Source organism: Hordeum vulgare, chromosome 6H (assembly GCF_904849725.1).
Source record: "Hordeum vulgare subsp. vulgare chromosome 6H, MorexV3_pseudomolecules_assembly, whole genome shotgun sequence".
NCBI lineage: Eukaryota > Viridiplantae > Streptophyta > Magnoliopsida > Poales > Poaceae > Hordeum > Hordeum vulgare.
The window spans coordinates 179970841-179996918 of NC_058523.1; positions in this window are offsets into that span (position 1 = coordinate 179970841).

Sequence of the window (26078 nt, forward strand, 5' to 3'; positions counted from 1 at the left end):
GGACCCAAGGCACAGGTCCAGTCCCGTCATCTGTTCAATTCATCATCACGTCATGCCGGGGCCTGGCACGTAGCGCAACATCGCAACTTACGGCGAAGCCAAGGCGTTCCTTGGAAGCCAGTCGGCTTCCGACCTAGTGCTTCTTTCTACAGGCGGCCTAAGAAGATCGTAGGCAAAGAACTCAAGACGGCGAGGCTTTCCCCTCTGAGGCGGCGGGCGTCCCCTGCTTCGGGGACTACTGACGGGGGGATAACCCCGGGGTAGGCTCATCGAGCCTACTCTTTGCATTCGAGATTAAAGGGAAACCACAACTCTCTCCATACGGCCAAATCCCCCTGGCCCGCTAGGGGCGAGACGGCCAACTCCTCTTGGCCGTCTAGGAATCACCTGCCGGCTAGGAGTGTGACGGCTACCTCCTTCTGGCCGTCTAGGAAGCGTCGGCCGCCTAGAGGCGAGACGACTGTTCCTAGGCCGGCTAGCGAGGCTGCTAGCCGGCCAGGGAGCTCAAGTCACATCAAATCATAGGCCATGATGAGACTGTATGATTAAAGGTGAATACGCGTCAGCAAGTGTACAAGGTTGGAGCGCACGACAGACACAGTGTCAGCGGCCAAACCACTGACCTACTCCGGCTCCGATCCGTCAACCCCGCACAGTACCAACCCGTCAGCACCCACTCCATTACCAAGCTTGGCATGGCAACAGTGGAGACGGCCGTACTGGCAACCCATGACGAATCTCGCAAGATGACGCTGGACGTACTACACGTGTCCTGCGTCGGCCTTACGCGAGAGCTTCATTGGCTGGTCGACGGGTCCCATAGCCAGATGGGACCTTGCAGCCGGCGGGCTCCTCCAGCGACAAGACAAGACCACTGTGGACCCATTGGCTAGCCGGCGAGGCTGCCACGCGGGTCCCTCCTTTGTACTTTTATCCTTATTGTAGGTTGGTGGGTTCGTCTATAAAACCCCCTGATCCCCCTCCATGCAGAGGGTTGGTCAATTGCTCTCACACACACCCATACACGAGAGACAGACACGAGCCAGCAGCTCCTTCTTCCTCCTTCGTCGAACGGCTCAAGGAGCACATTGTAACCTCTTTGGTGCATTATACATTCCGGCAGGACTAGGGGTGTTATCTCTATGGAGAGCCCTGAACCTAGGTACATCGTGCATCCCTCGCTTGTACCAACCCCGTTCCTGGAGCCCATCGGTGTCCTCTCGGTTCCCACCACTCATGTTTAGCCTACCCATGGCTGATGTCGTGAGTAAACACCGACAGTCATGTGATGTAATAATTCGGCATGGATGTAAGACTCTTAATATTCAGCATATGTGTGTTCCATGAGCATTGATCTCTGGGATCACTGAGCATGTTCATTCGGTGATCTCGACTCGTAAGTCGGGGTCCTCACAGGTGTGAACTTTTGAATCTCGGTGAGACTGATATACGAAACTAGGTGGCACCGAAAAGGTGGCTAACGGTCAAATGGCCAAACTCGGTGGCACCGATACTCAAACTCGGAAATTCCAATTTTGTGTATCTTGGCAACAGAGTGTTGGTCACTCTCAACTCGGTAGCACCGACTTGGTTTCGGTTGCACCGATTTGGTGGGAATGGCTAGGTTTTCTGTGTGAGGTCTAACTCAGTGGGTCCGATATGTAAATGTTGGTGACACCGAATTTGTGTATGTGGATCTTGGCAGAGTGGATATGTGGGAAAAATGACTGAGTGTTTTTGTGGCTAACTTTGAGCATTTGAGCAGTCAATTCATTTTACTACCTCATCCCCTTTATTAGTATTGTGTTTCCTATGGACTCAAAAGTGATTGCTCACAAATATAAAATGAAGAGTCTTCTAGATTGAAGCTTGAGCCAACATTATTCCTTTCTTGCATCCAGGGGCATCTCCACATAAATCTTAAGCCATAACATCTTTTGAACTTTTCCTGAAATATACTTCGAAAACTTATTAGTCCAATGATCCATATGTTTTGATCAATTATCCAAACGACCCTAGGGAGCAATGTTGTAAATATTCCCTAGAGGCAATAATACATTAGTTATTATTATATTTCCTTGTTCATGATAATCGTTTATTGTCCATGCTAGAATTGTATTGAATGGAAACTCAAATACATGTGTGGATACAGAGGCAAAATACTGTCCCTAGTGAGCCTCTAGTGACTAGCTCGTTGATCAAAGATGGTCAAGGTTTCCTGGCCATAGACATGAGATGTCATTTGATAACGGGATCACATCATTAGAAGAATGATGTGATGGACAAGACCCAAATTATAAACGTAGCATACGATCGTGTTAGTTTATTGCTACAGTTTTCTGCATGTCAATGTATCTGTTCTTATGACCATGATATCATGCAAATCACGGACATCAGAGGCATATCGTGTGCGTATCAAATGTCGCAACATAACTGGGTGACTATAGAGGTGCTCCACAGGTATCTCCGAAGGTGTGTGTTGGGTGGGCGTGAATCAAGACTAGGATTTGTCACTCCGTATGACGGAGAGGTATATCTGGGCCCACTCAGTAATAAAACATCACAATAAGCCTTGGAAGTAATGTGACTAAAGAGTTAGTCACAGGATCTTGTATTACAAAATGAGTAAAGAGAATTGTCGGTAATGAGATTGAACTAGGTATAGAGAAACCGACGATCGAATCTCGGGCAAGTAACATACCGATGGACAAAAGGAACAACATACGGGATTAACTGAATCCTTGACATAGAGGATCAACCGATAAAGCTCTTTGTAGAATATGTAGGAGCCAATATGGGATCCAGGTCCCGCTATTGGTTATTGACCGGAGAGTGTCTCAGGTCATGTCTGCATAGTTCTCGAACCCGCTGGGTCTCCACACTTAAGGTTCGGTGACGTTTCGGTATAGTTGAGTTATGTATGTTGCTGACCAAAGGTTGTTCAGAGTCCCGGTTGAGATCCCAGATGTCACGAGGAGCTTCGGAATGATCCAGAGGTAAATATTGATATATAGGAAGTCCTGTTTTGGTCTCCGGAAAAGTTTTGGGCTCATCGATAGTGTGTCGGGAGTGCCGGGAGGGTACCGGGGGACCACCGGATGGGCGTGACGACCCAAGGGCTTCATGGGTTGTGAGAGGACGCAGACCAGCCCCTGGTGGGCTGGACGAAGCCTCCCCTAAGGGCCCATGCGGCTGGAGTGGAGGGATAAGGCAAAAAGGCAAAAGGTGGAAATAGTTTCCAAATTAGGAAGGAGTCCTAATAGGATTCCACCTCCCTTGTGGGATGTGGATTCCTCCCTTGTTTGGTTCGGCCAAACCTTCTTGGAGTAGGGTCCAAGGCTACCTCCTCTCCCCTTCCTCCTATATATATTGAAGGATTTTAAGGGCAGCCCCTAACCCTAATTGCCACGTGCTCCCTCTCTCTTCCTCTAGGCATGTTTCTCCTCTAGTCTAATCCGGCAGTGCTTAGGCGAATCCCTGCTAGATTAGTTCACCACAACCACCACCACGCCGCCATGCTAGAGAACTCATCTACATCTCCGCCCCTCTTTCTAGATCAAGAAGGCGGTGATCGTCATCAAGATGTATGTGTGTTGAATGTGGAGGTGCCGTCCGTTCGGCTCTCGATCGGGAGTTCGTGAGACGGATCGTGATTGGATCGCGGAGACGTACCACTACATCAACCGCGTTCTTTAATGCTTCCGCTTAGTGATCTACACGGGTATGTAGATACAATCTCTCCTCTCGTAGATGGTCATCACTATGGATAGATCTTGTGTGCGCGTAGGAAAATTTTGTTTCCCCTGCGGCGTTCCCCAACAATGGCATCATTAGCCAGGTTCATGCGTAGATGATATCTCGAGTAGAACACAAAAGAGTTTGTTGGCGTTGATGTTCAGTTTGCTGCCCTCCTTAGTCTTTTCTTGATTCGACGGTTTTGGTTGATTGAAGCGGCACGGACCAACATTACTCATACGCTTACTAGAGACTGGTTTCCAAAGTTGTCAGAATCGCGATTCTGAATCGGATCAGAGATCTGTTGCTAGGATCCTGAATCGTATAATCGTAACTATCGCGATCGTAGAAACTTAGATTCTTTGAGCAAAATCATAGAATTGGAGGGTATAGTTCGGATCGTAAGATCGTAAGATTATAAGACTTGAGTCGTGATTCTGACAACTTTGCTCGTTTCATCGACTAACATGCAACTTGTTGCATAAAGATGACTGGCGGGTGTTTGTTTCTTCAACTTTAGTTGAATCGGATTTGATCGAGGCAGTCCTTGGAGAATGTTAAATAGCAACTAGCATATCACCGTTGTGGCTTTGCGTAAGTAAGATGCGATCATACTAGATACCCATAGCAGCCACGTAAAACTTGCAACAACAAATTAGAGGACGTCTAACTTGTTTTTGCAGGGTATGCATGTGTTGTGATATGGCCAAAGACATGATATGATACATTAGATGTATGTGATGATCATGTTCTAATAGTTAAATATCGACTTGCACGTCGATGCTACGGCAACCGACAGGGGCCATAGGGTTGTCTTTATTTTTTTTGCGCTTGGTGATGCTTTCCTTTATCGCTAGTAGTAGCTTTATTAGTAACAACATAGTTAGCGCGACAACCTCGATGGCATCACATTGATGGAGATCATGCTGTGGCGCCGGTGACGATGGATATCATGCCGATGCTTTGGTGATGTAGATCAAGAAGCACAAGTTAATGGCCATATCATGTCACTTATGATTTGCATGTGATGTTAATCCTTCTATGCACCTTATTTTTTCTAGGACGACTGTAGCATTATAAGGTGACCCCTCACTAAAATTTCAAGATAAAATTGTGTTCTCCCCGACTGTGCACCGTTGCGACATTTCATCGTTTCGAGACACCACATGATGATCGGGTGTGATAGACTCTACATTCACATACAACGGGTGCACAACAGTTGCACACGCGAAACACTTGAGTTAAACTTGACGAGCCTAGCATGTACAAACATGGCCTCCGAACACAGGAGACTGAAAGGTCGAGAATGAGTCATATAGTGGATATGATCAACATGGAGATGTCCACCATTAAAGCTACACTCAACTCACGTGATGATCGGACTTGAGTTAGTGAATTTGTATCATGTGCCACTCGAATGACTAGAGGGATGTCAATTTGAGTGGGAGTTCGGAAGTAATATGATTAATTGAACTTATTATCATGAACTAGCTAAAGGTGAGGTGACGATGTGTGCTGGAAGTAATTCCAAGGTTGATGTGATCAACATCACACGCTCCCTCTACCTTCGGGATTAGTGTTAAACCTAAATATTGACTGGTGTTTGCATTGAGCGTGAACACGATTAGATCATGTTTCTTGCAATATGATTATTTATTTAAAGAGAATAATGGTTACTCTGCTTACTTGAATAAAACCTTCAATGGTCATGCACCTAATATGAATGGTTTATTGAATCTCGATCGTAGTGATGCACATGTTCATTGTTGCCAAAAGATACAAAGTAGTAATGATAGCACCACTTACTTGTGGCATTGCCGCTTGAGTCATATTGGGATAAAACGCATGAAGAAGCTCCATGCTGATGGATCTTCGGACTCACTCGTTTTTGAATTGTTTGAGACGTGCAAACCATGCCTATTGGTGAAAACGCATGAAGAAACTCCATGCAGATGGCTTGTTTAGGCTCGCTTGATTTTGAATCACTTGAGACATGCAAATCATACCACTCGGGCAAGATGACTAAATGCCTCATTTTCAAGTGAGATACAACAAGAAAGTAACTTATTGGAAGAAATACATTTTTTATGTATGCAGTCCAATGAGTTCTGAGGCACGCAGTGGATATCGTTATGTTCTTGCTTCACAAATGATTTGACTAGATACTAGTATATTTACTTGATGAAACACAATTCTGAATTACTGAAAGGTTCAAGTGATTTCAGAGCGAAGTTGAAGATCGTTGTGACAAGAGGATGAAATGTCTATGATATGATTGTAGAGATGAATTTCTGAGTTGCGAGTTTGGTACACATTTAAGACAATGTGAAAATTGTTTCACAACTCATGACACCTGGAACACCATAGTGTGATGGTGTGTCCGAACGTTGTAGCTACGCCCTATTGGATAAGGTGCATATTATGATGTCTCTAATTGAACTACCACTATCGTTTTTGGGTTAGGCATTCGAGACAACCGCATTCACTTTAAACAGGGCACCATGTAATTCCGTTGAGATGACACCGTATGAACATTGGTTTAGAGAAACCTAAGTTGTCGTTTCTTAAGAGTTTGGGGCTGCGACGCTTATGTGAAAAAGTTTCAGCCTGATAAGCTCGAACCCAAAGCGGATAAATGCATCTTCATAGGACACCCAAAACAGTTGGGTATACCTCCTATCTCAAATCCGTAAGCAAAGTGTTTGTTTCTAGAAACGGGTCCTTTCTTGAGAAAAGGTTTCTCTCGAAATAATTGAGTGGGAGGATGGTGGAACTTGATAAGGTTATTGAAACATCACTTCAACCAGTGTGTAGCAGGGCGCACGAGGTTGTTCCTGTGGTGCCTACACCAATTGAAGTGGAAAGTTGATAATGGTGATCATGAAGCTTCAGATCAAGTTACTACCAAACCTCGTAGGTCGACAAGGAAACATACTGCTCTAGAGTGGTACGGTAATCCTGACTTGGAGGTCATGTTGCTGGACAACAATGAACCTACGAGCTATGGACATGCGATGGTGGGCCTGGATTCCAACAAATGGCTGGAGGTCATGAAATCCGAGAGAGGATCCCTGTGTGAAAACAAAGTGTAGACTTCGGAAGAACTACTTGATGGTCGTAAAGTTGTTCGATACAGATGGATTTTTAAAAGGAAGACAGACGATGATGGTAAGTGTCACTATTAAGAAAGCTCAACTTGTCGCAAAGATGTTTCCGACAAGTTCAAGGAGTTGACTATGATGAGAATTTCTCACCCATAATGATGCTAAGAGTCTATTGGAATTATGTTAGCAGTTGATGCATTATTTATGAAATCTTGCAGATAGGATGCTGATACGTCCATTTTGCATCATGCTTTTATGTTGATATTTATCGCTTTATGGGCTGTTATTACACTTCACAGTATAATACTTATGCCTTTTCTGTCTTATTTTGCAAGGTTTACATGAAGAGCGAGAATGCCGGCAGCTGGAATTCTGGCCTGAAAAAGGAGCAAGTTTGAGATACCTATTCTACGCAACTCCAAAAGCCATGAAAATTAACGAGGAATTATTTTGGAATTTATAAAAAATATTGGGCCAAAGAAGTACCAGAGGGGAGCCACCAGGACGCCACAAGCGTGCTAGGCGCGACCTACCCCCTGGCCGCGCCTAGGGGGCTTGTGGGCTCCCTGTTGGCCCTCTAGCTCCCCTCTTTTGCTATAAGGAGGGTTTCGTTCCAGAAAAAATCAAGAGGAGGCTTTCGGGAGGAATCGCCGCCGCCACGAGGCGGAACTTGAGCAGAACCAATCTAGAGCTCCGGCAGGGTCGTCCTGGGATGGAAACTTCCCTCCCTGAGGAGGAAAATCGTTGCCATCACCATCACCAACACTCCTCTCATCGGAGGGGACTCATAACCATCAACATCTTCATCACCACCATCTCATCTCCAAACCCTAGTTCATCTCTTGTAACCAATCTCCATCTCGCGACTCCAATTGGTACTTGTAAGGTTGCTAGTAGTGTTAATTACTCTTTGTAGTCGATGCTAGTTGGATTACTCGGTGGAAGATTACATGTTCAGATCCTTGATGATATTCAAAACCACTCTGGTCATGAATATTATTATGCTTTGTGAGTAGTCACTTTTCTTCGTGAGGACATGGGATAAGTCTTGCTATAAGTAGTCATGTGAATTTGGTATTCATCTGATATTTTGATGCGATGTATGTTGTCTTTCCTCTAGTGGTGTTATGTGAACGTCGACTACATAACACTTCACCATTATTTGGGCCTAGAGGAAGGCATTGGGAAGTAGTAAGTAGATGATGGGTTGCTAGAGTGACATAAGCTTAAACCCTAGTTTATGCGTTGCTTCGCAAGGGGCTGGTTTGGATCCACTAGTTTAATGATATGGTTAGACTTTGTCTTAATTCTTCTTTCGTAGTTGTGGATGCTTGCGAGAGGGGTTAATCATAAGTGGGAGGTTTGTCCGAGTAAGGGCAGCACCCAAGCACCGGTTCACCCACATATCAAACTATCAAAGTAGCGCACGCGAATCATATGAACTTGATGAAAACTAGCTTGATAGAAATTCCCATGTGTCCTCGGGAGCGCTTTACCTCCTATAAGAGTTTGTCCAGGCTTGTCCCTTGCTAAAAAGGGATTGGGCCACTTTGCTGCACCATTGTTACCATTGTTACTTGCTACTTGCTAGGAATCATCTTATCACACAACTATCTATTACCGATAATTTCAGTGCTTGCAGAGAATACCTTGCTGAAAACCACTTGTTAGATCCTTCTGCTCCTCGTTGAGTTCGGCACTCTTACTTAGCGAAAAGACTACGATAGATCCCCTACACTTGTGGATCAACAATACTCTTTTATGGCGCCGTTTCCGGGGAGTGAAACGCCTTTGGTAAGTGGAATTTGGTAAGGAAACATTTATATAGTGTGCTGAAATTTATTGTCACTTGTCACTATGGAAACTAATCCTTTGAGGAGCTTGTTCGGGGTATCTTCACCTCGAACGGAAGCACAAGGAGTTGCTCCTCAACCTGCTGCACCTACTGAAAATATTTGCTATGAATTTCCTTTGGGTATGCTTGAGAAACTGCTGGCTAATCCTTTTACAGGAGATGGAACATCACATCCCGACTTGCATCTAATCTCTGCAGATGAAGTTTGTGGTTTATTTAAGCTTGCAGGTTTTCCCGAGGATGAGGTCAAGAAGAAGGTCTTTCCCTTATCTTTGCGGGATAAAGCATTGACATGGTATAGGCTATGTGATGATACTGGATCATGGAACTACAACCAGTTGAAATTGGAATTTCATCAAAAGTTTTATCCTATGCATCTAGTACATCGTGATCGGAATTATATTTATAATTTTTGGCCTCGTGACAGAGAAATCATCGCTCAAGCTTGGGGGAGGCTTAATTCAATGCTATATTCATGCCCCAACCATGAGCTCTCAAGAGAAATTATCATTCAGAACTTCTATGCTTGGCTTTCTCATGATGATCGCACCATGCTTGACACTTCTTGTACCGGTTCTTTTATGAAGAGAGATATTGACTTCAAATGGAATTTATTGGAAAGGATTAAACGCACCTGTGAAGATTGGAAGTTTGATGAAGGTAAGGAGTCAGGTATGAATTTCAAGTTCGATTGCGTTAAATCCTTTGTTCAAACAAATACTTTTTGTGATTTTAGCGCTAAATATGGACTTAACTCTGAGATAGTAGCTTCATTGTGTGAATCATTTGCTGCTCATATTGATCTCCCTAAAGCGAAGTGGTTTAAATATCATCCTCCCTTAGAAGTCAATGTAGTTAAACCCAATCCAGTTGAAGAGAAAGTCATCACTTATAATGATCCTATTGTTCCCAATGCTTACATTGAGAAACCACCTTTCCCTGTTAGGATAAAGGATGATTCTAAAGTTTCAACTGTGATACGTAGGGGATACATTAGAACACCTACACCCCCTGAGCAAATTAGAGTTGAACCTAGAATTGCTATTATCAAATATCTTCTGTCCGACAATGTTGAGGGCCATGATATTCACTTCTGTGAAGATGCTGCTAGAATTGCTAAACCTCATGCTAGAGACAAACATAGGCCTGTTGTTGGCATGCGTGTTGTTTCTGTTAAGATAGGAGATTATTGTTATCATGGTTTATGTGACATGGGTGCTAGTGTTAGTGCAATACCTCAATCTCTATATGACGAAATTAAAGACGAGATTGCACCTGTTGAGATGGAACCTAGATGTCACTATTCAGCTTGCCAATAGAGATACTATCTGCCCTTTGGGAATTGTTAGAGATGTTGAAGTCTTGTGTGGTAAAACGAAATATCCTGCTGATTTTCTCGTTCTTGCTACCACACAAGATAGCTTTTGTCCCATCATATTTGGCAGACCTTTCCTCAATACTATCAATGCTCATATTGACTGTGAGAACCAAACTGTCACTGTTGGCTTTGAAGGTGTGTCACATGAGTTCAATTTCTCCAAGTTTGGTAGACAACCTCATGAAAAAGAGTTGTCTAGTAAGTATGAAACTATTGCCCTAACTTCTATTGCTATGCTTCCTACTGATCCCTTAGAGCAATACTTGCTTGAGAATGAAAATGTATGCATATGGATGAAAGGGATGAGATAGATAGAGTTATCTTTGAACAATATCCTATCCTTAAGAATAATTTGCCTGTTGAATTGTTTGGAGATCCACCCCCACCAAAGGGTGATCATGTGTTCGAGCTCAAACAGTTGTCTGATACTCTTAAGTATGCTTATCTCGATGAAAAAGAGATATATCATGTTATTATTAGTGCTAGCCTCTCAGAGCATGAAGAGAAGAAGTTACTAAAAACTCTGAGGAAGCACCGTGCTGCCATTGGATATACTCTTGATGATCTTAAGGGCATTAGTCGCACTCTATGCCAAAACAAGATTAAAATCGATCTTGATTCCAAACCAGTTGCCGATCATCAATGGAGATTAAATCCTAAGATGAAAGAGGTAGTAAGAAAAGAAATACTAAAGCTCCTGGAAGCAGGTATTATCTATCTTGTTGCTCATAGTGATTGGGTAAGCCCGGTGCATTGCGTCCCTAAGAAGGGAGGTATTACCGTTGTCCCTAATGATAAGGATGAATTGATCCCACAGAGGATTATTACTGGCTATAGGATGGTGATCGATTTTAGGAAATTGAATAAAGTCACTAGGAAAGATCATTACCCTTTGCCTTTTATCGACCAAATGCTAGAAAGACTGTCTAAACACACACACTTCTGCTTTCTAGATGGTTATTCCAGTTTCTCCCAAATACTTGTTGCATAATCTGATCAGGAGAAAACCACTTTCACCTGCCCTTTCGGTACCTTTGCTTACAGACGTATGCCTTTTGGCTTATGTAATGCACCTGCCACCTTTCAAAGGTGTATGATGGCTATATTCTCTGACTTTTGTGAAAAGATTGTTGAGGTTTTCATGGATGACTTCTCCGTTTACGGGTCTTCTTTCGATGATTGCCTCAGCAACCTTGATTCAGTCTTGCAGAGATGTAAAGATACCAACCTTGTCTTGAATTGGGAGAAGTGCTACTTTACGTTAATGAAGGCATCATCTTAGGACATAAAATTTCTGAAAGAGGTATTGAAGTCGATAAGGCTAAGGTTGATGCGATCAAGAAAATGCCATGCCCTATAGATATCAAAGGTATAAGAAGTTTCCTTGGTCATGTTGGTTTCTATAGAAGGTTCGTTAAAGACTTCTCTAAAATTTCTAGGCCTCTTACCAATCTCTTGCAAAAGGATATTCCTTTTGTTTTTGACAATGATTGTGAGGAAGCCTTCAAAATACTTAAGAAGGCCTTGATAACTGCGCCTATTGTTCAACCACCTGATTGGAACTTACCTTTTGAAATCACGTGTGATGCTAGTGATTATGTTGTTGGCGCTGTCCTAGGACAAAGAGTTGATAAGAAGTTGAATGTTATTCACTATGCTAGTAAAACTCTAGATAGTGCTCAAATAAACTATGCTACTACTGAAAAGGAATTTTTAGCAGTCGTGTTTGCATGTGAAAAGTTCAGATCTTACATAGTTGATTCCAAAGTCACTATTCACACTGATCACGCTGCTATTAACTACCTCATGGAAAAGAAAGACTCTAAACCTAGACTTATCAGATGGGTTCTCTTGCTACAAGAATTTGATTTGCATGTTGCCGACAGGAAGGGTGCTGAGAACCCCGTAGCAGATAACTTGTCTAGGTTGGAGAATGTTCTTGATGACCCACAACCTATTGATGATAGCTTTCCTGATGAGCAATTGAATGTCATCAATACTTCACATAGTACACCGTGGTATGCTGATTATGCAAATTATATCGTTGCCAAATATATATCACCTAGTTTCACATACCAGCAAAAGAAGAAATTCTTCTTTGATTTGAGACATTACTTTTGGGATGATCCTCACCTTCATAAGGAAGGAGTAGATGGTGTTATTAGACGTTGTGTACCTGAACATGAACAAGGACAGATCCTACAGAAGTGTCACTCCGAGGCTTACGGAGGACACCATGCGGGAGATAGAACTGCACACAAGGTATTGCAATCAGGTTTCTATTGGCCCACTCTCTTTAAGGATGCCCGTAATTTGTCTTGTCTTGTGACGAATGTCAAAGAATAGGTAATATCCCTAAACGTCAGGAAATGCCTATGAATTATTCACTTGTCATTGAACAATTTGATGTTTGGGGGCTTTGATTATATGGGACCTTTTCCAAAATCCAACGGGTATACTCATATCCTAGTTGTTGTTTATTACGTCACTAAGTGGGTAGAAGCTATCCCAACTAGTAGTGCTGATCACAACACCTCTATGAGGATGCTTAAAGAAGTTATTTTCCCGAGATTTGCAGTCCCTAGATAGCTAATGACTGATGGTGGTTCACATTTTATTCATGGTGCTTTCCGTAAAACGCTTGCTAAGTATGATGTCAACCATAGAATTGCATCTCCCTATCACCCTTAGTCCAGTGGTCAAGTAGAGCTAAGTAATAGAGTGATTAAACTTATTCTGCAAAAGACTGTCAATAGGTCTAGAAAGAATTGGTCTAAGAAGCTCGATGATGCACTGTGGGCTTATAGAACTGCTTATAAGAATCCCATGGGCATGTCTCCGTACAAAATGGTTTACGGTAAAGCATGTCATTTACCTCTTGAGCTAGAGCATAAGGCTTATTGGGCAATCAAAGAGCTCAACTTTGATTTCAAACTTGCTGGTGAGAAGAGGTTATTTGATATTAGCTCACTTGATGAATGGAGAGCTCACGCATATGAAAATGCCAAGTTGTTTAAAGAAAAGGTTAAGAGGTGGCATGATAAAAGGATACAAAAACGTGAGTTCAAGGTAGGTGATTATGTCTTGCTATATAATTCTCGCTTAAGATTTTTTGCAGGCAAGGTTCTCTCTAAATGGGAAGATCCTTACATTGTTGAGGAAGTATATCGTTCCGGTGCCATCAAGATCAACAACACGGAAGGTAATTTTCCGAGAGTGGTAAATGGGCAAAGAATCAAGCATTATATCTCAGGTACTCCCATAAATGTTGAAAGCAATATTATCAATACCATAACTCCGGAGGAATACATAAGGGATATTTATCAGCCTATTTCAGACTCCGAAAACGAAGAGGTGTGTGATTCGTAAGTAAACCGACTCCAAAAAATTTCCAGTAGGAATTTTCCTCCGTTTTGGAATTTTTGGAAAAATAGAAAATTTTAAAGTAGTCTGGAAAGCGCACGAGGAGGCGACAAGCCTGCCAGGCGCGGGCCACCCCCCTGGCCGCGCCTGGGGGGCTTTTGACCACCTCGTGTGCCTCCGAGACTCTGTTTTCTTGCGGAGTACTCCTTCTGGTCGAAAAAAATCATTATATATTCTCCTGAAAGGTCTGACCCTCGTATCACGCAATTTTCCTCTGTTTCCGTTTCGAGCCTGTTTCTACTGCAGATTTAGAGCAAGATGTCATCTCAGGAATCTATAGGGGAGAACGATCTCCCTCAAGTCTATGAAGAAGTAAATGCTGATCTAAAAAGAATGGAGGTCATGGAGGCCAAGGAAAGGCTACCAGAAGGAACTAAGGCCAAAAGTAAGGAGAAGAATCTGGTGTTGGACGAAGGGCAATCTGTGCTCAACAAGGAAGGAGTTGAGGAAGAAGATTTTCTTCAACCCTACCTCCACCTTTTACCTCCATCCTTGATCGAGCTCTTGAGGTTATGTGAAATAACTCGTGTTCGCAATACCTATCTCACTCGTGAAGTTGTTTTGCTGGAGAAACATATCACACATCTCCAAGGTATAAATCAAAGATTGATGGCCCTCTTGGAATCAAAAGACAAGACAGCTCCACCACCATCACCTCCAAAGGAAGATAACTAAGCACGGGTATGGGCAATCCCCTTGGCTTATGCCAAGCTTGGGGGAGTTGCCCCGGTATCGTATCACCATCACATCTTTTGCCTTTACCTTTTCTTAGTTCGATCCTTTTTGGTTTATCTTTCTCAAGTAGAATAAAGTTCTTAGTGTTTTAGGCTTGAGTTTTGCTTTGTGTCACCCCCGACGTATTCAAGTTCGTGAGTCATATAATAAAGAGTGTTTTAGTTAAGGGCCTTGCTTCATGCCATGATCTGAAAGAAAAGAATCATGAAAGAACAAAAGCATGAAAGATCATGTAATGATCTTATGGGAAGTGATGGCTTCACATATAAAAAGAATGTTGATTGAAACTTGTTGTGGGTGGACAAGCGTAGACCTTGGTCATTGTTGCAATTAATAGGAGGTAATAAGGAAAGAGAGGTTCACATATAAATATATCATCTTTGACACCATCTATGATTGTGAACACTCACTAAACTACTGCATGCTTAGAAGTAGATGTTGAACAAGGAAGATAAGATAATGAATTATGCTTGCTTGGTTCCGAACAATGATTATATGACTAGAGATCCCTTAGCATGTGACGATTGCTTCCACCCCATATCAGCCAAAACTCCCGCACCAAGTTGAGATACTACTTGTGCATCCATAAACCTTCAACCCAGTTTTGCCATGAGAGTCCACCATACCTACCTATGGATTGAATAAGTTCCCTCAAGTAAGTTGTCATCGGTGCAAACAATAAAACTTTCTCCCTAAATATGTATGATCTATTAGTGTGTGGAAAATAAGCTTTGTACGAACCTGTGATGAGGAAGACATAAAAGCGACAGACTGCATAATAAAGTTCTTTATCACAGGAGGCAATATAAAGTGACGTTCCTTCACACTAAGAGGTCACACATCTACAACTCAAAAGCGCATGACAACCTCTGCTTCCCTCTGCGAAGGGCCTATCTTATACCTTTACTTTTTGCCCTTGAAAGAGTCATGGTGATCTACACCAATTCCTTATTTCGCCTTTATCTTGGCTAACGTCATATGCTAGGGAAAGATCTATATTCATATGTCAACTTGGAAGTAAGTATTCTTGAATTATTATTGTTAACATTACCCTTGAGGTAAGCAGTTGGGAGGCAAAATTATAAGCCCCTATCTTTCTGTGTGTCCGACTGAAACTTTGATCTCATGAGTACCACGTGAGTTGTAGCAATTGTAGAAGATAAAAGGATGATTGAGTATGTGGATTTGCTTTACAAGCTCTTATTTGACTCTTTCCGATGTTATGATAAATTGCAATTGCTTCAATGACTAAAGGCTATTGGTTGTTAATTCTCAATAAGGTTCTTGATCCATACTTTACTTTGTGAAGGAATTGTCACTTTAGCATAAGATAAGATATGATGATATTGTTGTTCTAACTATGATCATGATGCATGCATGTCCGTATCTTGTTTTGTCTACACCTCCCTCTCTAAACATGTGGGCATATTTATTGATCTCGGTTTCCGCTTGAGGACAAGCGAAGTCTAAGCTTGGGGGAGTTGATACGTCCATTTTGCATCATGCTTTTATGTTGATATTTATCGCTTTATGGGCTGTTATTACACTTTACGGTACAATACTTATGCCTTTTCTCTCTTAATTTGCAAGGTTTACATGAAGAGGGAGAATGCCGGCAGCTGGAATTCTGGCCTGAAAAAGGAGCAAGTTTGAGATACCTATTCTGCGCAACTCCAAAAGCCGTGAAAATCAACGAGGAATTATTTTGGAATTTATAAAAAATATTGGGCCGAAGAAGTACCAGAGGGGAGCCACCAGGAGGCCACAAGCCTGCTAGGCGTGGCCTACCCCCCTAGCTGCGCCTAGGGGCTTGTGGGCTCCCTGTTAGACCTATGGCTCCCCTCTTTTGCTATAAGGAGGGTTTCGTTCCAGAAAAAATAAAGAGGAGGCTTTTGGGAGGAATCGCCGCCGCCACGAGACGGAACTTGAGCAGAACCAATCTAGAGCTCCGGCAGGGTTGTCCTGCCGGGGAAACTTCTCTCCCGAAGGGGGAAATCGTCGCCATCGTCATCACCAACACTCCTCTCATCAGAGGGGACTCATCACCATCAACATCTTCATCAGCACCATCTCATCTCCAAACCCTAGTTCATCTCTTGTAACCAATCTCCGTCTCGCGACTCCGGTTGGTACTTGTAAGGTTGCTAGTAGTGTTAATTACTCTTTGTAGTTGATGCTAGTTGGATTACTCGGTGGAAGATTATATATTCATATCCTTGATGCTATTCAAAACCTCTCTGGTCATGAATATTATTATGCTTTGTGAGTAGTCACTTTTGTTCCTGAGGACATGGGATAAGTCTTGCTATAAGTAGTCATGTGAATTTCGTATTCGTTCAATATTTTGATGCGTTGTATGTTGTCTTTCCTCTAGTGGTGTAATGTGAACGTCGACTACATAACACTTCACCATTATTTGTGCCTAGAGGAAGGCATTGGGAAGTAGTAAGTAGATGATGGGTTGCTAGAGTGACAAAAGCTTAAACCCTAGTTTATGCGTTGCTTCGCAAGGGGCTGATTTGGATCCACTAGTTTAATGATATGGTTAGACTTTGTCTTAATTCTTCTTTCCTAGTTGCCGATGCTTGCGAGAGGGTTTAATAATAAGTGGGAGGTTTGTCCAAGTAAGGGCAGCACCCAAGCACCGGTCCACCCACATATCAAACTATCAAAGTAGCGAACGTGAATCATATGAACTTGATGAAAACTAGCTTGACAGAAATTCCCATGTGTCCTCGGGAGCGCTTTACCTCCTATAAGAGTTGGTCCAGGCTTGTCCCTTGCTACAAAAGGGATTGGGCCACTTTCCTGCACCTTTGTTACCGTTGTTACTTGCTACGAATCATCTTATAACACAACTATCTGTTACCGATAATTTCAGTGCTTGCAGAGAATACCTTGCTAAAAACCACTTGCGAGATCATTCTGCTCCTCGTTGGGTTCGACACTCTTACTTATCGAAAAGACTACGATAGATCCCCTACACTTGTGGGTCGTCAGATGCCAAAACATTGTTTCCTCGACAGTTTCCTTGAGGAAAGGTTGTATGTGATACAACCAGAAGGTTTTGTCGATCCTAAGGATGCTAACAAGTATGCAAGCTCCAGCGATCCTTCTATGGACTGGAGCAAGCATCTCAGAGTTGGAATATACGCTTTGATGAGATGATCAAAGCTTTTGGGTTTGTACAAGGTTTATGAGAAACATGTATTTCCAAGAAAGTGAGTGGGAGCATTATAGAATTTCTGATGAGTATATGTACTTGACATATTATTAATTGGAAATGATGTAGAATTTCTGGAAAGCATATAGGGTTGTTTGAAAAGTCTTTTTTCAAAGGAAAATTTGGATTGAGCTACTTGAACATTGAGCATCAAGATCTATAGAGATAGATCAAAATGCTTAATAGAACTTTCAAATGAATACATACCGTGACAAGATTTTGAAGGAGTTCAAAATAGATTAGCCAAAGAAGGAGTTCTTGACTGTATTGTAAGGTGTGAATTTGAGTAAGACTCAAAACTCGACCACGGCAGAAGAAAGAGAAAGTACAAAGGTTGTCCCCTATGCCTGAGCCGCATCCTCTAAAGTATGTCGTGATGCGTGCCGCACCTAAAGTGTGCCTTGCCATGAGTCACTCAAGGGGTACAAGAGTGATCCAAGAATGGATCACTGGACAGCGGTTAAAGTTATCCTTAGTAACTACTGGACTAAGGAATTTTTCTCAATTATGGAGGTGGTAAAAGAGTTTGTCATCAAGGGTTACGTCGATGCAAGCTTTGACTCTAATCCGGATGACTCTGAGTAGTAAACCAGATTCGTATAACGGAGCAGTCATTTGGAATAGTTCCAAATGGCGCATGGTAGCAGCATCTATAGGTTGAAATAGAGATTTGTAAAGCACACACGGATCTGAAAGGTTCAGACCCGTTGACTAAAAACCTCTCTCACAAGCAAGACATGGTCAAACCCCACAATTGTATGGGTGTTAGATTCATTACAATCACATATTGATGTGAACTAGATTATTGACTCTAGTGCATGTGGGAGACTGTTGGAAATATGCCCTAGAGGCAATACTAAAATAGTTGTTATTAGATTTCCTGTTTCAAGATAATCGTTTATTATCCATGCTATAATTGTATTGAATGGAAACTCAAATACATGTGTCGATATATAGACAAAACACTCTCCCTAGTGAGCCTCTAGTTGACTGGCTCGTTTATCAAATATGGTCAAGGTTTCCTACCAATAGACATGAGATGTCATTTGATAACGGGATCATATCATTAGGAGAATGATGTGATGGACAAGACCCAAACTATAAACGTAGCCTATGATCGTGTCAGTTCATTGCTACTGTTTTATGCATGTCAATGTATCTGTTCCTATGACCATGAGATCATGCAACTCCCAGACACCGGAGGAATACCTTGTGTGTATCAAACGTCACAACGTAACTGGGTGACTATAAAGGTGCTCTACAGGTATCTCCAAAGGTGTGTGTTGGGTTGGCGTGAATCAAGACTGGGATTTGTCACTTGATACGTCTCCAACGTATCTATAATTTTTGATGGTTCCATGCTATTATCTTGTCAAACTTTGGATGTTTTGTATGCCTTTTATATCTTTTTTTGGGACTAACTTATTAACTCAGCGTCAAGTGCCAGTTCCTGTTTTTCCGTGTTTTTGACCCTTTTGAGAGGAGGATATTAAACAGAGTCCAAACGGAATAAAACTTCCGAAAAGATTTTTTCCGGAACAGAAGATACGCAGGGGGCGTGAGAACCAAGGCAGAGGCCACAAGCCCCCTAGGTGCGGACAGGGGGCGCCTAGCAGGCTTGTGGGCCCCCTGTGGCTCGTCTGTCCTACTTCTTCCGCCTATAAATCCCCGAAAAATCCAAAACCACGAGAGAGATCCATGAAAATACTTTTCCGCCGCCGCAAGCTTCTGTCTCCGCAAGATCCCATCTGGGGCAGGTTCTGGTGCCCTGCCAGAGGGGGATTCAGATACGGAGGGCTTCTTCATCCACACCATTGTCTCTTCGATGATGCGTGAGTAGTTCTACATAGACCTTTGGGTCCATAGCTAGTAGCTAGATGGCTTCTTCTCTCTCTTGGATCTTCAATACAAAGTTATCCATGATCTTCATGGAGATCTATCCGATGTAATCTTCTTTTGCGGTGTGTTTGTCGAGATCCGATGAATTGTGGATTTATGATCAGATTATTTATGAATCTTATTTGAGTTTCTTCTGATCTCTTATATGCATGATTTCATATCCTTGTAATTCTCTTCGAGTTGTGGGTTTTGTTTGTCCAACTTGATCTATGATTCTTGCAATGGGATAAGTGCTTGGTTTTGAGTTCATACTATGCGGTGACCTCACCCAGTGACAGAAGGGGTAGCGAGGCACGTATCGTGTTGTTGCCATCAAGGGTAAAAAGATGGGGTTTACATCATTGGTTTGAGTTTATCCCTCTACATCATGTCATCTTGCTTAAGGCCTTACTCTGTTCATCATGAATTCAATACACTAGATGCATGATGGATAGTGGTCGATGTGTGGATTAATAGTAGTAGATGCAGAAAGTATCGGTCTACTTGTGTCGGACGTGATGCCTATATGTATGATCATTGCCTTAGATATCATCATGACTTTGTGCGGTTCTATCAATTGCTCGATAATAATTTGTTCACCCACCATAATATTTGCTATCTTGAGAGAACCCTCTAGTGAACACTATGGCCCCCGGGTCTACTTCACATCATATTTTCAGCCTTACACTTTTACTTCGTTGCACTTTCCGCCTTCAGATCTTACTTTGCAATCAATCTTGAAGGGATTGACAACCCCTCTATAGCGTTGGGTGCAAGCTCGTTTGTGTTTACGCAGGTACTCTGGACACTTGGCTTGATTCTCCTACTGGATTGATACCTTGGTTCTCAAACTGAGGGAAATACTTACTGCTACTCTGCTGCATCACCCTTTCCCCTTCAAGGGAAAACTGTAGCAACCCAACTCGAAACAAGTCAAGTCTCTGGTGTTTTTGTACCATCCCAAGATCATGCTAGTACACACACAGTACATCAATATATATATCGAGAGTTCAATCACACAACTTTATTAATCGGATCTCATATCGAGTACTTTATTACAATAATGATTACAATAAAGAGGCTGAAGGCCAAACTCATGAGATAACTAACAAAGACTAGCGGAAGCTTAAAAAGTAGACGAGTCCATCTGACTCCAGGGCATATCACCGAGCGTAGATTGTAGCCTCACTCCTGGTCGGAAAAGTACTCTGCAACATGACACGTTGCAACTGTGTAGGTCAGCATATTTGAATATGCTGGCAAGTCACAAAAGAGAGGGGTGAAATAGTATCATCTATTCTACATGCATATATGGCAGGTGGGGCTTGTAAGTTTTTAGCGGAAAGCAAGCTTTTCTCCTACAACAAGAGAGGGCTAAAAGCAAAATATTACTACATTATTAGTTGTTAACGAGATGGTTCCACCAACCAATTCTCGTACCCAAGTTGTCAAATAATACCCACATCATTATTAATTGTGTTGAGAATTCCGGGTAGTTTCAGTTCCTTCGGCTCAAGTTGTACATAACCGTTGACATGGCTAATCAATTAGGTTTGGGTACTCTGCAGAGTTTTGCACACGTTCCCCACAAGATTTGATCGCCTCCATTGAATGTCCTCGCACTACAGGGTGTTTGAGGACCGTATGATCAAAACATGGTCTTTCAACGGGTTCCTCTGAGCCTCTGTCAGTGCCTATCCAATCCTACCGTTCTTCTACATCTTGTAGCACCGTCCGTCCAGAGTCGCCGCGTAGTCCAACCAAGCCAGAGCCCATAATGACTTGTGGCTGTGCAGGTAAGCCTTGGGTCTTGAAGCATCCATCCATCTCTTCGTGCCTGGGTGAAGCTTTCCGCAAGATGTCATGGCGCTTCTCCATGCATCCCGGGTCGTCCACTGGTTTCCCGAGGAAGCCCATCTAAACTGTCCTTCACCCAGAGGTATATTGCATCATGAGGTCTTGAAAAAAAAATCTTGGAATATCTGGTCTTGATTATCATATTCTCACAACACTCGTGATAAACACTCAACCATAACCCCGTCTACTAAAAGCATAGCAAAAATAAATTCATCGTCCCGGGCCAAGTAACACGGGTGTTGGGGTGCCTACCACATGATACTACATCAAGATCCAAAATTTCCAAGTACCCACTTTGCATGCAATTGGGTGAAGAAAGGTAGAACTACAATGCATATAAAACATAGGTGAATAACGTGATCAAAGTGACTTGCCTTGCTAATGGTTGTCGAGTTCGAGCGCTTCTAGGTAACAAGCTTCGCACTCCGGGTGATCTAACGACACAAACACATACACACAATAAGCACCACAAGAACAAAAATTAAGCAATAAATAAAAGTAGCTATAACATGTGAGAGGGAAAAAATTGCCTTTCCTGAACCAAAACAGAATTTGTTTCACATGAAATCATGAGTTAAAATATTCAAAAAATTCTGAAATTTTTCCCACTGATAAATAAGATCACTAGTGATCAGTAGCACAAAGAATTAATTAAAAAAGCTATTTTTAAACTCCCGGTATAAGCAAAAAAATATTTAAACCAAATTTGTTCTAACTCAAATTTTGTAATTTCAAACATAGACAAATTATATGTTTTAGGAAACTACAAGAAACTTTTGATCTAACGCAAAAAAGAATCAACTTCATTGGATTTGTAGATTAAAAGTTATAAGGAAAACAAAATCAGAACTCGTTTTGTTACGAAAATAAAAACAGAAAAAGAGAAAGGCTATTCTAACGAACAGGGTACACGTGGCATGCTGTGATTCGTCTAGACGGTGTGTGTTCGGTGTAAACTAACAACCGACCGCATGTTAGAAGAAAACGGTTCGGCTATTAAGAGATCTAATAGGGGCCTTAGGATCAAGATCTAAAGGTAGAAAAATAAAAAAACAAGACACGAGGGGTGGGGGAGTTGTCATCGTTGCTGGCAGAGAAGGGCTTCTCCGGCGAGGTGGCTGCTCCGGCGAGGTGGCTGCTCCGGCGAGGTGGGGAGGTCGCCGGCGGGGATGGGGGACGGCGGAGGAGGGGGGTTTGGCGCTTGGGGAATGGGGGGCGCGCTCCTGGGGCGAGGAGGGGGCTGCTGGTGTCCCTTCAAGCTCGTGGAAAAGCTCCAGTAGGCCAGCTCCGACGAGGTCTCGCAGGGGGGCGTGGAGGCAGCGGATCGGAGTGGTGGCAGGGAAAATGGAACGAGGAGGGGTGGCTTTAAATATAGGGGCTCGGGAGGCGCCGGGATGGAAGGGATAGGGAGATTGGAAAAGGAGGATTTCCTGTCACCATGGTTATGGAAGGTCGTGGGAGGAGGGAGAACGTGAGGAAGAAGAAGATCCTGTCGGGCAAGCCATTTGGAAAGTCTTAATGGCCCATCGCTTTATTTCTGTTTAAACACGATTTCTTTCCTACTTTCAAAAACAGGAAACTAAAACGATAAAAAGGAAACCAAATAAATTCGGAATATAGGGTTATTATATACTAAAATTATAAGAAAAACAAAATCTATATGATGGACATTTTTCCATGGCCAAAATAAAAAATTCAAAAAAATGTTGTTTTTTCGGAAAATTCCCTAAATGATTTGTTTCTTTTTTGCAAATATTTTTCAAATAAATCTTGGGTTTCATGGCTCAAATATTTCAAAGAATATCTCCGTGTTTGGAGGGTCATGTTCCTCCTCTCTCTTTTCTTTCTTGCTTGACAAAGTATTTTTCCCTGGCATTCCTTGGGTGAAGAAAATAGAATTGCAAATCAAAAATCGAAAGAATTCGAATGACAACTTTATTGCAATCAAAATGCATAGATGCTTAGCTACAATTGTAAGACATTCCATTGGGATGTTACAAACCTACCCACCTTAAGATGAATCTCGCCCTCGAGATTCGGGTTGGCTAGCAAATAGGTGCGGGTGGTCTCGGCGAAGATCTTCTTCTCGTTCCCAGGTGGCTTCTTCCTCGGTGTGATGACTACACAAGACCTTGGAAAAATTGATGATCTTGTTGCGGGTAACTCTGTTGGCAGTCTCGAGAATCCTGACGGGCTTCTCCTCATACGTCAGATCACTGTCAAGATGTATGGCCTCTAGGGGCACTGTGTCTCTCAACGGAACATCAGCCATCTCAGCATGGCATTTCTTCAACTGGGAAACATGGAAGACATCATGAACTCCGGACAATCCTTCCAGCAATTCCACTTTGCATGCAACTTCGCCTCTACGTTCAAGAATTTTGTAGGGGCCAATGAATCTGGGTGCTAACTTTGCTTTTACACCAAACCTCTTGATTCCTCGAAGTGGGGACACACTAAGGTATGCTCGGTCTCCCACTTCATATGTTACTTCCTTGCGCTTGCTGTCAGCATAACTCTTCTGTCTGGACTGAGCTATCTTGAGTCGGTCACGAATCAGCTTGCCTTCTCTACAGAATCTCTGATAAGGTCGGGACCAAAAAGTTTTCGGTCTCTAACACCATCCCACATCAATGGTGTTCGACACCTCCTTCTGTATAAAGCTTCGAAAGGGGCCATCTTCAGACTGGTCTGATAGCTGTTGTTGTATGAGAACTCGGCATAAGGTAAATTGTCATCCCAGCTAGGCCCATAGTCTAGTGCGCACGCTCTCAACATGTCCTCCAGAATCTGATTGACTCTCTCGGTCTGTCCATCGGTCTGTGCGTGAAAAGTTGTACTGAATTCTAATCTCGTTCCCAAAGTTTTGTGAAGTTGATGCCAAAATTTTGATGTGAACTGGGTCCCTCTATCTGACACGATACTCCTCGGAACTCCATGCACACACATGATCTTGATCATATAGATCTTGGCCAGCTTAGCACTCGTGTAGGTAGTCTTCACGGGAATGAAGTGAGCTACCTTGGTCAAACGATCGACCACTACCCAGATAGAATCATAACCTGAACGGGTCCTGGGTAATCCTGTGATGAAGTCCATACCAAGCTTCTCCCATTTCCACTCGGGTATCGGGAAAGGTTGAAGTAATCCTGCTAGCTTCTGATGCTCGGACTTTACTCGCTGACAAACATCGCATATTACTACAAATTCGGCAATATCCTTCTTCATTCCTGTCCACCAGAAACTTTCCTTTAAATCCAGATACATCTTAGTGTTGCGTGGGTGTATCGAGTACGGGGAATCATGGGCCTCCTGAAGTATCAACTTCCTGAGTTCAGGATCATTGGGCACATAGGTACGGTCCTCAAACCATAAAGTTCCGTGCTCATCCTCACGAAAACCTTTAGCCTTCCCGTCATTCATTCTTTGCTTTATCTCAGGTATCTCCTTATCTAATTTCTGTGCTTCGCGGATCTTTCCAGTCAAGGTGGATTGAATTTCCAGCGTTACCACATATCCTCTTGGGGCTATCTCCAATTTGAGCTCTCTGAGATCATCGGCTAACTCCTGGGGCAATCCTCCCGCTATGAGTGTGTTCACATAACTCTTACGGCTCAAGGCATCTGCTACAACGTTTGCCTTCCCTGGGTGATAATGCAATCTCATGTCATAGTCCTTGATCAACTCTAGCCATCTCCTCTGTCTGAGGTTCAACTCCTTCTGCGTGAAAATATATTTCAGGCTCTTGTGATCAGTGTAAATATCACAACTATTTCCGATAAGGAAATGTCTCCAGGTCTTGAGCGCGTGCACTACGGCTGCTAACTCCAAATCATGTGTGGCATAGTTCAACTCATGAGTTTTGAGTTGTGTGGATGCATAGGCTACAACTTTTCCTTCTTGCATGAGTACTCCTCCGAGTCCTTGACGAGAAGCGTCATAGTAAACCTGGAAATCCTTCCGAATGTTCGGCAATATCAACACTGGGGCTGTAATCAAACGTTTGTTCAACTCTTGGAAACTGGCTTCACATTCCTCGGTCCAAACATACTTGGACTCCTTCTTCAACAACTCTGTCATGGGCTTGGAAATCTTCGAGAAATTATCGATAAACCTCCGGTAATATCCGGCAAGTCCGAGGAAACTGCGGGTCTCCTTAACTGAGGTGGGTGCTACCCATTCGGTAACTGTTGCAACCTTGGCAGGATCCACTTCTATTCCGTCTCCCGAAATAATATGACCGAGGAATCTGACTTCCTTTAACCAAAATTCACATTTGTTGAACTTTGCGTACAGTTGATGCTCTCGAAGTTTCTCCAAAACTAGACGTAAGTGTTCCTTGTGTTCCTCCTCGTTCTTGGAGAATATCAGTATGTCATCGATGAACACCACGACAAACTTGTCCAAGTATTCCATAAATACGTTGTTCATCATACTCATAAAATATGTCGGAGCATTAGTCAAACCAAATGACATGACTGTATACTCATACAAACCATACCTTGTCGTGAAGGCTATCTTGGGTATATCTTGTTCACGGATTTTCAACTCATGATACCCTGATCGAAGATCGATCTTGGAGAACACTCTGGCTCCAACTAACTGGTCAAACAGATTGTTGATCATCGGCAAGGGGTACTTGTTCTTGATGGTCGCCTCTTTCAAAGCACGATAATCAACTACCATTCTCAAGGATTTATCCTTCTTCTCAACCAAAAGAACTGGGGCTCCCCAAGGTGACGACCTTGGGCGTATATACCCTTTGTCCAGTAACTCCTTGATCTGCTTCTTGATTTCCTCCAAATCATTTGTGGGCATTCGATAAGGTATCTTGGATATTGGGGTTGTTCCTGGTAACAGTTGATGACCCACAAGTATAGGGGATCTATC